We start from the raw sequence: 13,804 nt of genomic DNA on the forward strand, positions 1-13,804 counted from the left end.
CACTAGCTCTGGAACACAGTTCCACACACTAGCTCTGGAACACAGTCCCACGCACTAGCTCTGCAACTCAGTCCCACACACTAGCCCTGCTACACAACCCCACACACTAGCTCTGGCACACAGCCCCACACACTAGCCCTGCTACGCAACCCCACACACTAGCCCTGGAACACAGTCCCACACACTAGCCTTGGAACACAGCCCCACACACTAGACCTGAAACACAGCCCCACACACTAGCTTTGGAACACAGTCCCACACATTAGCCCTGGAACACAACCCTGCATGCGAGCTCTGGAACGCCGTCCCACATATTAGCCCTGGAACACAGTGCCACACACTAGCCCTCGAACACATCCTCACACACTCGCCCTGGTACACAGACCCACCACTAGCCCTGAAGCACAGACTGACATACTAGCCCTGAAACACAGTCGCACACTAGCCCTGAAACACAGCCCGACACGCTAGCCCTGAAACACAGTCCCACACACTAGCTCTGGAACACAGTCCCACACACTAGCTCTGGAAGTCAGTCCCACACACTAGCCCTGCTACACAGCCCCACAAAGGAGCTCTGGAACACAGCCCCACACACCAGCCCTGCTACACAACCCCACATACAAGCTCTGAAACTCACTCCCACACACGAGCCCTGCTACACAACCCCACACACTAGCTCTGCAACACAGCACCTTACACAAGTCCTGCTACACAGCCCCTCACACTAGCCCTGGAACACAGACCCACACACTAGCTCTGGAACACATCCCCACACACTAGCTCTGGAACACTGCCCTGCACACTAGCTCTGGAACACACACCCACACACTAGCTTTGGAACACAGTCCCACACATAAACCCTGGATTACAGAGCCACACACTAGCCCTGGAACATATCCTCACACATTTGCTCTGGAACACAGCCTCACACACTAGCCCAGAAACACAGTCACACACTAGCCCTGGAACACAGCCCCACACACTAGCCTTGGAACACAACCCCACACACTAGCTCTGCAACACAGCCCCTTACACAAGTCCTGCTACACAGCCCCTCACACTAGCCCTGGAACACAGACCCACACACTAGCTCTGGAACACATCCCCACACACTAGCTCTGCAACACTGCCCCACACACTAGCTCTGGAACACTGCCCCACACACTAGCTTTGGAACACAGTCCCACACATTAACACTGGATTACAGAGCCACACACTAGCCCTGGAACATATCCTCACACATTTGCTCTGGAACACAGCCTCACACACTAGCCCAGAAACACAGTCACACACTAGCCCTGGAACACAGCCCCACACACTAGCTCTGGAACACAGCCCCACACACTAGCCCTGAAACACAGTCCCACACACTAGCTCTGGAACACAGTTCCACACACTAGCTCTGGAACACAGTCCCACGCACTAGCTCTGCAACTCAGTCCCACACACTAGCCCTGCCACACAACCGCACACACTACCTCTGGCAAACAGCCCCACACACTAGCCCTGATACGCAATCCCACACACTAGCTCTGGAACACAGCCCCACACATTAGCCCAGATACACAACCCCACACACTAGCTCTGGCACACAGCCCTACAAACTACCCTTACGATACAACCCCACACCCTAGCTCTGGAACACAGCCCCACACACGAGCTCTGGAACACTGCCCTGCACACTAGCTCTGGAACTTAGTCCCACACACTAGCTCTGCAACACTGCCTCACACACAAGCTCTGGAACACTGCCCCACACACTAGCTCTGCAACACAGTCCAACACACTAGCCCTGGAACACAATCGCACACATTAGCCCTGGAACTCAGTCCTACACACTGGCTCTGGAACACAACCGCACACACTAGTTCTGGAACCCAGTCCCACACACTAGCTCTGGAACACAGTCCCACACATTAGCCCTGGAACACATTCACACACACAAGCCCTGAAACACAGTCGCACACATTAGCCCTGGAACTCAGTCCTACCCACTAGCTATGGAACACAGTCCAACACACAGCTCTGGAACATAGTCCCACACACTAGCCCTGCTACACAGCCCCACACACTAGCTCTGGAACACATCCCCACACACTAGCTCTGGAACACAGTCCCACACACTAGCCCTGCTACACATCCCCACACACGAGCTCTGGATTTCAGTCCCACACACTAGCCCTGCTACACAGTCCCACACACTAGCTCTGGAACACAGTCCCACACATTAGCCCTGGAACACGGTCCCACACTCTAGCTCTGTAACATAGCCCCACACACTAGCTTTGGAACACAGTCCCACACATTAGCCTTGGAACACAGCCCCACACACTAGCCCTGAAACACAGCCCCACACACTAGCCCTGGAACACAGCCCACCCACTAGCTTTGGAACACAGTCCCACACATTAGCCCTGGAACACAACCCTGCATGCGAGCTCTGGAACGCCGTCCCACACATTAGCCCTGGAACACAGTGCCACACACTAGCCCTCGAACACATCCTCACACACTCGGCCTGGTACACAGCCCCACCACTAGCCCTGAAGCACAGACTGACATACTAGCCCTGAAACACAGTCGCACACTAGCCCTGAAACACAGCCCGACACGCTAGCTCTGCAACTCAGTCCCACACACTAGCCCTGCTACACAACCCCACACACTAGCTCTGGCACACAGCCCCACACACTAGCCCTGCTACGCAACCCCACACACTAGCTCTGGAACACAGCCCCACACATTAGCCTTGGAACACAGCCCCACACACTAGCCCTGAAACACAGCCCGACACACTAGCCCTGGAACACAGTCCCACACACTAGCCTTGGAACACAGCCCCACACACTAGCCCTGAAACACAGCCCCACACACTAGCTTTGGAACACAGTCCCACACATTAGCCCTGGAACACAACCCTGCATGCGAGCTCTGGAACGCCGTCCCACATATTAGCCCTGGAACACAGTGCCACAACTAGCCCTCGAACACATCCTCACACACTCGCCCTGGTACACAGACCCACCACTAGCCCTGAAGCACAGACTGACATACTAGCCCTGAAACACAGTCGCACACTAGCCCTGAAACACAGCCCGACACGCTAGCCCTGAAACACAGTCCCACACACTAGCCCTGGAACACAGCCCCACACACTAGCCCTGAAACACAGTCCCACGCACTAGCTCTGCAACTCAGTCCCACACACTAGCCCTGCTACACAACCCCACACACTAGCTCTGGCACATAGCCCCACACACTAGCCCTGCTACGCAACCCCACACACTAGCTCCGGAACACAGCCCCACACATTAGCCCAGATGCACAGCCCCACACACTACCTCTGTCACACAGCCCTACACACTAGCCCTGCAATACAACCCCACACCCTAACTCTGGAACACAGCCCCACACACTAGAACTGCTACACAACTCCACACTCTAGCTCTGGACCTCAGCCCAACATACTAGCCCTGCTACACAGTCCCACATACTAGCACTGGAACACAGCCCCACATACAAGCCCTGGAACACAGTCCCACACACTAGCCCTGGAACTCACTCCCACACACTAGCCCTGCTACACAACCCCACATACTTGCCCTGGAACTCAGCCCCAAACACTAGACATGAAACTCAGTCCCACACACTAGCTCTGAAACACAGACCCACATACTAGCTCTGGAACACAGTCCCACACATGAGCCTTGGAATGCAGTCCCGCACTCCTAGCCCTGGAACGCAGCCCAACACACTAGCCCTGAAACGCAGACCCAAACACTAGTCCTGGAACACACACCCACACACTAGCTTTGGAACACAGTCCCACACATTAACCCTGGATTACAGAGCCACACACTAGCCCTGGAACATATCCTCACACATTTGCTCTGGAACACAGCCTCACACACTAGCCCAGAAACACAGTCACACACTAGCCCTAGAACACAGCCCCACACACTAGCCTTGGAATGCAGTCCCGCACGCCTAGCCCTGGAACGCAGCCCAACACACTAGCCCTAAAACACAGTCCCAAACACTAGCCCTAGAACACACCCCGACACACTAGCTTTGGAACACAGTCCCACACATTAACCCTGGATTACAGAGCCACACACTAGCCCTGGAACATATCCTCACACATTAGCTCTGGAACACAGCCTCACACACTAGCCCAGAAACACAGTCACACGCTAGCCCTGAAACACAGCCCCACACACTAGCTCTGGAACACAGCCCCACACACTAGCCCTGAAACACAGTCCCACACACTAGCTCTGGAACACAGTTCCACACACTAGCCCTGGAACACAGTCCCACGCACTAGCTCTGCAACTCAGTCCCACACACTAGCCCAGATACGCAACCCCACACACTAGCTCTGAAACACAATCCCACACACTAGCCTTGGAACACAGCCAAACACACTAGCCCTGAAACACAGTCCCACACACTAGCTTTGGAACACAGTCCCACACATTAGCCCTGGAACACAACCCTGCATGCGAGCTCTGGAACGCCGTCCCACACATTAGCCCAGGAACACAGTGCCATGCACGAGCCCTGGAACACATCCTCACACACTAGCCCAGGAACACAACCCCACACACGAGCTCTGGCACACAGCCCCACACACTAACCCCGCAATGCACCCCACACACTAGCTCTGGAACACAGCCCCACACATTAGCCCAGATACACAACCCCACACACTAGCTCTGGAACACAGCCCGACACACTAGCCCTGCTACACATCCACACACACTAGCTCTGGAACACAGTCCCACACATTAGCCCTGGAACACAGTTCCACACACTAGCCCTGAAACACAGCCCCACACACTAGCTCTGGAACACAGTTCCACACACTAGCTCTGGAACACAGTCCCACGCACTAGCTCTGCAACTCAGTCCCACACACTAGCCCTGCTACACAACCCCACACACTAGCTCTGGCACACAGCCCCACACACTAGCCCTGCTACGCAACACCACACACTAGCTCTGGAACACAGCCCCACACATTAGCCTTGGAACACAGCCCCACACACTAGCCCTGAAACACAGCCTGACACACTAGCCCTGGAACACAGTCCCACACACTAGCCTTGGAACACAGCCCCACACACTAGACCTGAAACACAGCCCCACACACTAGCTTTGGAACACAGTCCCACACATTAGCCCTGGAACACAACCCTGCATGCGAGCTCTGGAACGCCGTCCCACATATTAGCCCTGGAACACAGTGCCACAACTAGCCCTCGAACACATCCTCACACACTCGCCCTGGTACACAGACCCATCACTAGCCCTGAAGCACAGACTGACATACTAGCCCTGAAACACAGTCGCACACTAGCCCTGAAACACAGCCCGACACGCTAGCCCTGAAACACAGTCCCACACACTAGCCCTGGAACACAGCCCCACACACTAGCCCTGAAACACAGTCCCACGCACTAGCTCTGCAACTCAGTCCCACACACTAGCCCTGCTACACAACCCCACACACTAGCTCTGGCACATAGCCCCACACACTAGCCCTGCTACGCAACCCCACACACTAGCTCCGGAACACAGCCCCACACATTAGCCCAGATGCACAGCCCCACACACTACCTCTGTCACACAGCCCTACACACTAGCCCTGCAATACAACCCCACACCCTAACTCTGGAACACAGCCCCACACACTAGAACTGCTACACAACTCCACACTCTAGCTCTGGACCTCAGCCCAACATACTAGCCCTGCTACACAGCCCCACATACTAGCACTGGAACACAGCCCCACATACAAGCCCTGGAACACAGTCCCACACACTAGCCCTGGAACTCACTCCCACACACTAGCCCTGCTACACAACCCCACATACTTGCCCTGGAACTCAGCCCCAAACACTAGACATGAAACTCAGTCCCACACACTAGCTCTGAAACACAGACCCACATACTAGCTCTGGAACACAGTCCCACACATGAGCCTTGGAATGCAGTCCCGCACTCCTAGCCCTGGAACGCAGCCCAACACACTAGCCCTGAAACGCAGACCCAAACACTAGCCCTGGAACACACACCCACACACTAGCTTTGGAACACAGTCCCACACATTAACCCTGGATTACAGAGCCACACACTAGCCCTGGAACATATCCTCACACATTTGCTCTGGAACACAGCCTCACACACTAGCCCAGAAACACAGTCACACACTAGCCCTAGAACACAGCCCCACACACTAGCCTTGGAATGCAGTCCCACACGCCTAGCCCTGGAACGCAGCCCAACACAATAGCCCTAAAACACAGTCCCAAACACTAGCCCTAGAACACACCCCCACACACTAGCTTTGGAACACAGTCCCACACATTAACCCTGGATTACAGAGCCACACACTAGCCCTGGAACATATCCTCACACATTAGCTCTGGAACACAGCCTCACACACTAGCCCAGAAACACAGTCACACGCTAGCCCTGAAACACAGCCCCACACACTAGCTCTGGAACACAGCCCCACACACTAGCCCTGAAACACAGTCCCACACACTAGCTCTGGAACACAGCTCCACACACTAGCCCTGGAACACAGTCCCACGCACTAGCTCTGCAACTCAGTCCCACACACTAGCCCAGATACGCAACCCCACACACTAGCTCTGGAACACAGCCCCACACATTAGCCCAGATACACAACCCCACACACTAGCTCTGGCACACAGCCCTACAAACTAGCCTTGCGATACAACCCCACACCCTAGCTCTGGAACACAGCCACACACACTAGAACTGCTACACAACTCCACACTCTAGCTCTGAACCTCAGTCCAACATACTAGCCCTGCTACATAGCCACACATACCAGCACTGGAACACAGCCCCACACACTAGACATGAATCTCAGTCCCACACACTAGCCTTGGAACACAGCCACACACACTAGCCCTGAAACACAGTCCCACACACTAGCTTTGGAACACAGTCCCACACATTAGCCCTGGAACACAACCCTGCATGCGAGCTCTGGAACGCCGTCCCACACATTAGCCCAGGAACACAGTGCCATGCACTAGCCCTGGAACACATCCTCACACACTAGCCCAGGAACACAACCCCACACACTAGCTCTGGCACACAGCCCCACACACTAACCCCGCAACGCACCCCACACACTAGCTCTGGAACACAGCCCCACACACTAGCCCAGCGATACAACCCTACACCCTAGCTCTGGAACACAGCCCCACACACTAGAACTGCTACACATTCCCACACTCTAGCTCTGGACCTCAGTCCAACATACTAGCCCTGGAACACAGCCCCACACACTAGCCCTAAAACACAGTCCCAAACACTAGCCCTGGAACACACCCCCACACACTAGCTTTGGAACACAGTCCCACACATTAACCCTGGATTACAGAGCCACACACTAGCCCTGGAACATATCCTCACACATTTGCTCTGAAACACAGCCTCACACACTAACCCAGAAACACAGTCACATACTAGCCCTGGAACACAGCCCCACACACTAGCCTAGAAACACAGTCACACGCTAGCCCTGAAACACAGTCCCACACACTAGCTCTGGAACACAGTTCCACACACTAGCTCTGGAACACAGTCCCACGCACTAGCTCTGCAACTCAGTCCCACACACTAGCCCTGCCACACAACCCCACACATCACCTCTGGCAAACAGCCCCACACACTAGCCCTGATACGCAACCCCACACATTAGCTCTGGAACACAGCCCCACACATTAGCCCAGATACACAACCCCACACACTAGCTCTGGAACACAGCCCGACACACTAGCCCTGCTACACATCCACACACACTAGCTCTGGAACACAGTCCCACACATTAGCCCTGGAACACAGTTCCACACACTAGCTCTGGAACACAGCCCGACATACTCGCTCTGGAACACAGACCCACACACTAGCCCTGCAAGACAGCCCCACAAAAAGCTCTGGAACAGAGTCCCACACACTAGCCCCGGAACACAGTCCCACCCACTAGGCCTGGAACACAGTCCCACGCACTAGCTCTGGAACACAGTCCTACACACCAGCTCTGGAACACAGCCCCACACACTAGCCCAGAAACACAGCCCCATACACTAGCTTTGGAACAAAGTCCCACACATTAGCACTGGAACACAGTCCCACACATTAGCACTGGAACACAATCCTGCACTCGAACTCTGGAACACAGTCGCACACATTAGCCCTGCAACACAGTGTCACACACGAGCCCTGGAACACAGCCCCACACAATGGCCCTTGAACACAGTCCCACACATGAGCCCTGGAACACAACCCTGCACTCGAGCTGTGGAACACAGTCGCACACATTAGCCCTGGAACACACTGCCACACACTAGTTCTGGAACACAGTCTCACACATTAGCCCTGGAACACAGCCCCACACAATAGTTCTGTAACACAGTCGCACACATTAGCCCTGGAACTCAGTCCTACCCACTAGCTATGGAACACAGCCGAACACACAGCTCTGGAACATCGTCCCACACACTAGCCCTGCTACACAGCCCCACACACTAGCTCTGGAACTCAGTCCCACACACTAGCCCTGCAACACAGCCCAACACAGTAGCCCTGGAACACAGTCACACAAATTAGCCCTGGAACTCAGTCCTACACACTGGCTCTGGAACACAACCGCACGCATTAGTTCTGGAAGCCAGTCCCACACACTAGCTCTGGAACACAGTCCCACACACTTGCCCTGGAACACAGTCACACACATTAGCCCTGGAACTCAGTCCTAACCACTAGCTATGGAACACAGTCCAACATACAGCTCTGGAACATAGTCCCACACACTAGCTCTGGAACACATCCTCACACACTAGCTCTGGAACACAACCCGACACACTAGCCCTGCTACACATCCCCACACACTAGCTCTGGAACACAGCCCGATACACTAGCCCTGCTACACATCCCCACACACTAGCTCTGGAATTCAGTCCCACACACTAGTCCTGCTACACAGCCCCATACACTCGCTCTGGAACACAGTCCCACACACTCGCTCAGGAACACAGACCCACACACTAGCACTGGAAGACAGCCCCACAAAAACTCTGGAACACAATCCCACACACTAGCCCCGGAACACAGTCCCACACACTAGGCCTGGAACACAGTCCCATACACAAGCTCTGTAACACAGCCCCACACACTAGCCCTGGAACACAGTCGCATACATTAGTCCTGGAACACAGTCCCACACACTAGCTCTGGAACACAGTCCTACACACCAGCTCTGGAACACAGTCCCACACACTATACCTGGAACATAGCCCCATACACTAGCCCTGGAACACAGGTGCAAACATTAGCCTAGGAACACAGTCCACACACTAGCCCTGAAACACAGACCCACAGACTAGCTCTGGAACACAGCTCCACACACTAGCCCTGAAACACAGTCCCACAGACTAGCTCTGGAACTCAGTCGCACACACTAGCCCTGCTACACAACCCCACAAACTAGCTCTGGAACACAGCCCCACACACTAGCCCTGCTACACAACCCCACATACTAGCTCTGAAACTCATTACCACACACGAGCCATGCTACACAACCCCACAGACTAGCTCTGGAACACAGCCCGACACACTAGTCCTGCTACACAACCCACACACTACCTCTGGAATTCAGCCCTAAACAAGATCCATGAAACACTGTCGCACACACTAGCTCTGGAACACAGTCCCACATACTAACCCTGGAACACAGTCCCACACACCAGCCTTGGAACACAGTGCCACACACTAGCCCTGAAACACAGACCCACAGACTAGCTCTGGAACACAGCCCCACACACTAGCCCTGAAACACAGTCCCACACACTAGCTCTGGAACACAGTCCCACACACTAGCTCTGGAAGTCAGTCGCACACACTAGCCCTGCTACACAGCCCCACAAAGGAGCTCTGGAACACAGCCCCACACACCAGCCCTGCTACACAACCCCACATACAAGCTCTGAAACTCACTCCCACACACGAGCCCTGCTACACAACCCCACACACTAGCTCTGCAACACAGCCCCTTACACAAGTCCTGCTACACAGCCCCTCACACTAGCCCTGGAACACAGACCCACACACTAGCTCTGGAACACATCCCCACACACTAGCTCTGGAACACTGCCCTGCACACTAGCTCTGGAACTTAGTCCCACACACTAGCTCTGCAACACTGCCCCACACACTAGCTCTGGAACACTGCCCCACACACTAGCTCTGGAACACAGTCCCACATACTAACCCTGGAACACAGTCCCACACACCAGCCTTGGAACACAGTGCCACACACTAGCCCTGAAACACAGACCCACAGACTAGCTCTGGAACACAGCCCCACACACTAGCCCTGAAACACAGTCCCACACACTAGCTCTGGAACACAGTCCCACACACTAGCTCTGGAAGTCAGTCGCACACACTAGCCCTGCTACACAGCCCCACAAAGGAGCTCTGGAACACAGCCCCACACACCAGCCCTGCTACACAACCCCACATACAAGCTCTGAAACTCACTCCCACACACGAGCCCTGCTACACAACCCCACACACTAGCTCTGCAACACAGCCCCTTACACAAGTCCTGCTACAAAGCCCCTCACACTAGCCCTGGAACACAGACCCACACACTAGCTCTGGAACACATCCCCACACACTAGCTCTGGAACACAGTCCCACGCACTAGCTCTGCAACTCAGTCCCACACACTAGCCCTGCCACACAACCCCACACACTACCTCTGGCAAACAGCCCCACACACTAGCCCTGATACGCAATCCCACACACTAGCTCTGGAACACAGCCCCACACATTAGCCCAGATATACAACCCCACACACTAGCTCTGGCACACAGCCCTACAAACTAGCCTTACGATACACCCCCACACCCTAGCTCTGGAACACAGCCCCACACACGAGCTCTGGAACACTGCCCTGCACACTAGCTCTGGAACTTAGTCCCACACACTAGCTCTGCAACACTGCCTCACACACAAGCTCTGGAACACTGCCCCACACACTAGCTCTGCAACACAGTCCAACACACTAGCCCTGGAACACAGTCGCACACATTAGCCCTGGAACTCAGTCCTACACACTGGCTCAGGAACACAACCGCACACACTAGTTCTGGAACCCAGTCCCACACACTAGCTCTGGAACACAGTCCCACACATTAGCCCTGGAACACATTCACACACACAAGCCCTGAAACACAGTCGCACACATTAGCCCTGGAACTCAGTCCTACCAAATAGCTATGGAACACAGCCCAACACACAGCTCTGGAACATAGTCCCACACACGAGCCCTGCTACACAGCCCCACACACTAGCTCTGGAACACATCCCCACACACTAGCTCTGGAACACAGTCCCACACACTAGCCCTGCTACACATCCCCACACACGAGCTCTGGAATTCAGTCCCACACACTAGCCCTGCTACACAGTCCCACACACTAGCTCTGGAACACAGTCCCACACATTAGCCCTGGAACACGGTCCCACACTCTAGCTCTGTAACATAGCCCCACACACTAGCCCTGCTACACAACCCCACACACTAGCTCTGGAACACAGCCCCACACATTAGCCTTGGAACACAGCCCCACACACTAGCCCTGAAACACAGCCCGACACACTAGCCCTGGAACACAGTCCCACACACTAGCCTTGGAACACAGCCCCACACACTAGACCTGAAACACAGCCCCACACACTAGCTTTGGAACACAGTCCCACACATTAGCCCTGGAACACAACCCTGCATGCGAGCTCTGGAACGCCGTCCCACATATTAGCCCTGGAACACAGTGCCACAACTAGCCCTCGAACACATCCTCACACACTCGCCCTGGTACACAGACCCACCACTAGCCCTGAAGCACAGACTGACATACTAGCCCTGAAACACAGTCGCACACTAGCCCTGAAACACAGCCCGACACGCTAGCCCTGAAACACAGTCCCACACACTAGCCCTGGAACACAGCCCCACACACTAGCCCTGAAACACAGTCCCACGCACTAGCTCTGCAACTCAGTCCCACACACTAGCCCTGCTACACAACCCCACACACTAGCTCTGGCACATAGCCCCACACACTAGCCCTGCTACGCAACCCCACACACTAGCTCCGGAACACAGCCCCACACATTAGCCCAGATGCACAGCCCCACACACTACCTCTGTCACACAGCCCTACACACTAGCCCTGCAATACAACCCCACACCCTAACTCTGGAACACAGCCCCACACACTAGAACTGCTACACAACTCCACACTCTAGCTCTGGACCTCAGCCCAACATACTAGCCCTGAAACACAGCCCCACACACTAGCTCTGGAACACAGCCTCACACACTAGCCCTGAAACACAGTCCCACACACTAGCTCTGGAACACAGTTCCACACACTAGCCCTGGAACACAGTCCCACGCACTAGCTCTGCAACTCAGTCCCACACACTAGCCCTGATACACAACCCCACACACTAGCTCTGGAACACAGCCCCACACATTAGCCCAGAAAAACAACCCCACACACTAGCTCTGGCACACAGCCTAACAAACTAGCCTTGCGATACAACCCCACACCCTAGCTCTGGAACACAGCCACACACACTAGAACTGCTACACAACTCCACACTCTAGCTCTGAACCTCAGTCCAACATACTAGCCCTGCTACATAGCCACACATACTAGCACTGGAACACAGCCCCACATACAAGCCCTGGTACACAGCCCCACCACGAGCCCTGAAGCACAGACTGACATACTAGCCCTGAAACACAGTCGCACACTAGCCCTGAAACACAGCCCGACACGCTAGCCTGAAACACAGTCCCACACACTAGCCCTGGAACACAGCCCCACATACAAGCCCTGGAACACAGTCCCACACACTAGCCCTGGAACTCACTCCCACACACTAGCCCTGCTACACAACCCCACATACTTGCCCTGGAACTCAGCCCCAAACACTAGACATGAAACTCAGTCCCACACACTAGCTCTGAAACACAGACCCACATACTAGCTCTGGAACACAGTCCCACACATGAGCCTTGGAATGCAGTCCCGCACTCCTAGCCCTGGAACGCAGCCCAACACACTAGCCCTGAAACGCAGACCCAAACACTAGCCCTGGAACACACACCCACACACTAGCTTTGGAACACAGTCCCACACATTAACCCTGGATTACAGAGCCACACACTAGCCCTGGAACATATCCTCACACATTTGCTCTGGAACACAGCCTCACACACTAGCCCAGAAACACAGTCACACACTAGCCCTAGAACACAGCCCCACACACTAGCCTTGGAATGCAGTCCCGCACGCCTAGCCCTGGAACGCAGCCCCACACACTAGCCCTAAAACACAGTCCCAAACACTAGCCCTAGAACACACCCCGACACACTAGCTTTGGAACACAGTCCCACACATTAACCCTGGATTACAGAGCCACACACTAGCCCTGGAACATATCCTCACACATTAGCTCTGGAACACAGCCTCACACACTAGCCCAGAAACACAGTCACACGCTAGCCCTGAAACACAGCCCCACACACTAGCTCTGGAACACAGCCCCACACACTAGCCCTGAAACACAGTCCCACACACTAGCTCTGGAACACAGTTCCACACACTAGCTCTGGAACACAGTCCCACGCACTAGCTCTGCAACTCAGTCCCACACACGAGCCCTGCCACACAAC

Source organism: Hemiscyllium ocellatum, chromosome 32 (assembly GCF_020745735.1).
Source record: "Hemiscyllium ocellatum isolate sHemOce1 chromosome 32, sHemOce1.pat.X.cur, whole genome shotgun sequence".
Taxonomy (NCBI): Eukaryota; Metazoa; Chordata; class Chondrichthyes; order Orectolobiformes; family Hemiscylliidae; genus Hemiscyllium; species Hemiscyllium ocellatum.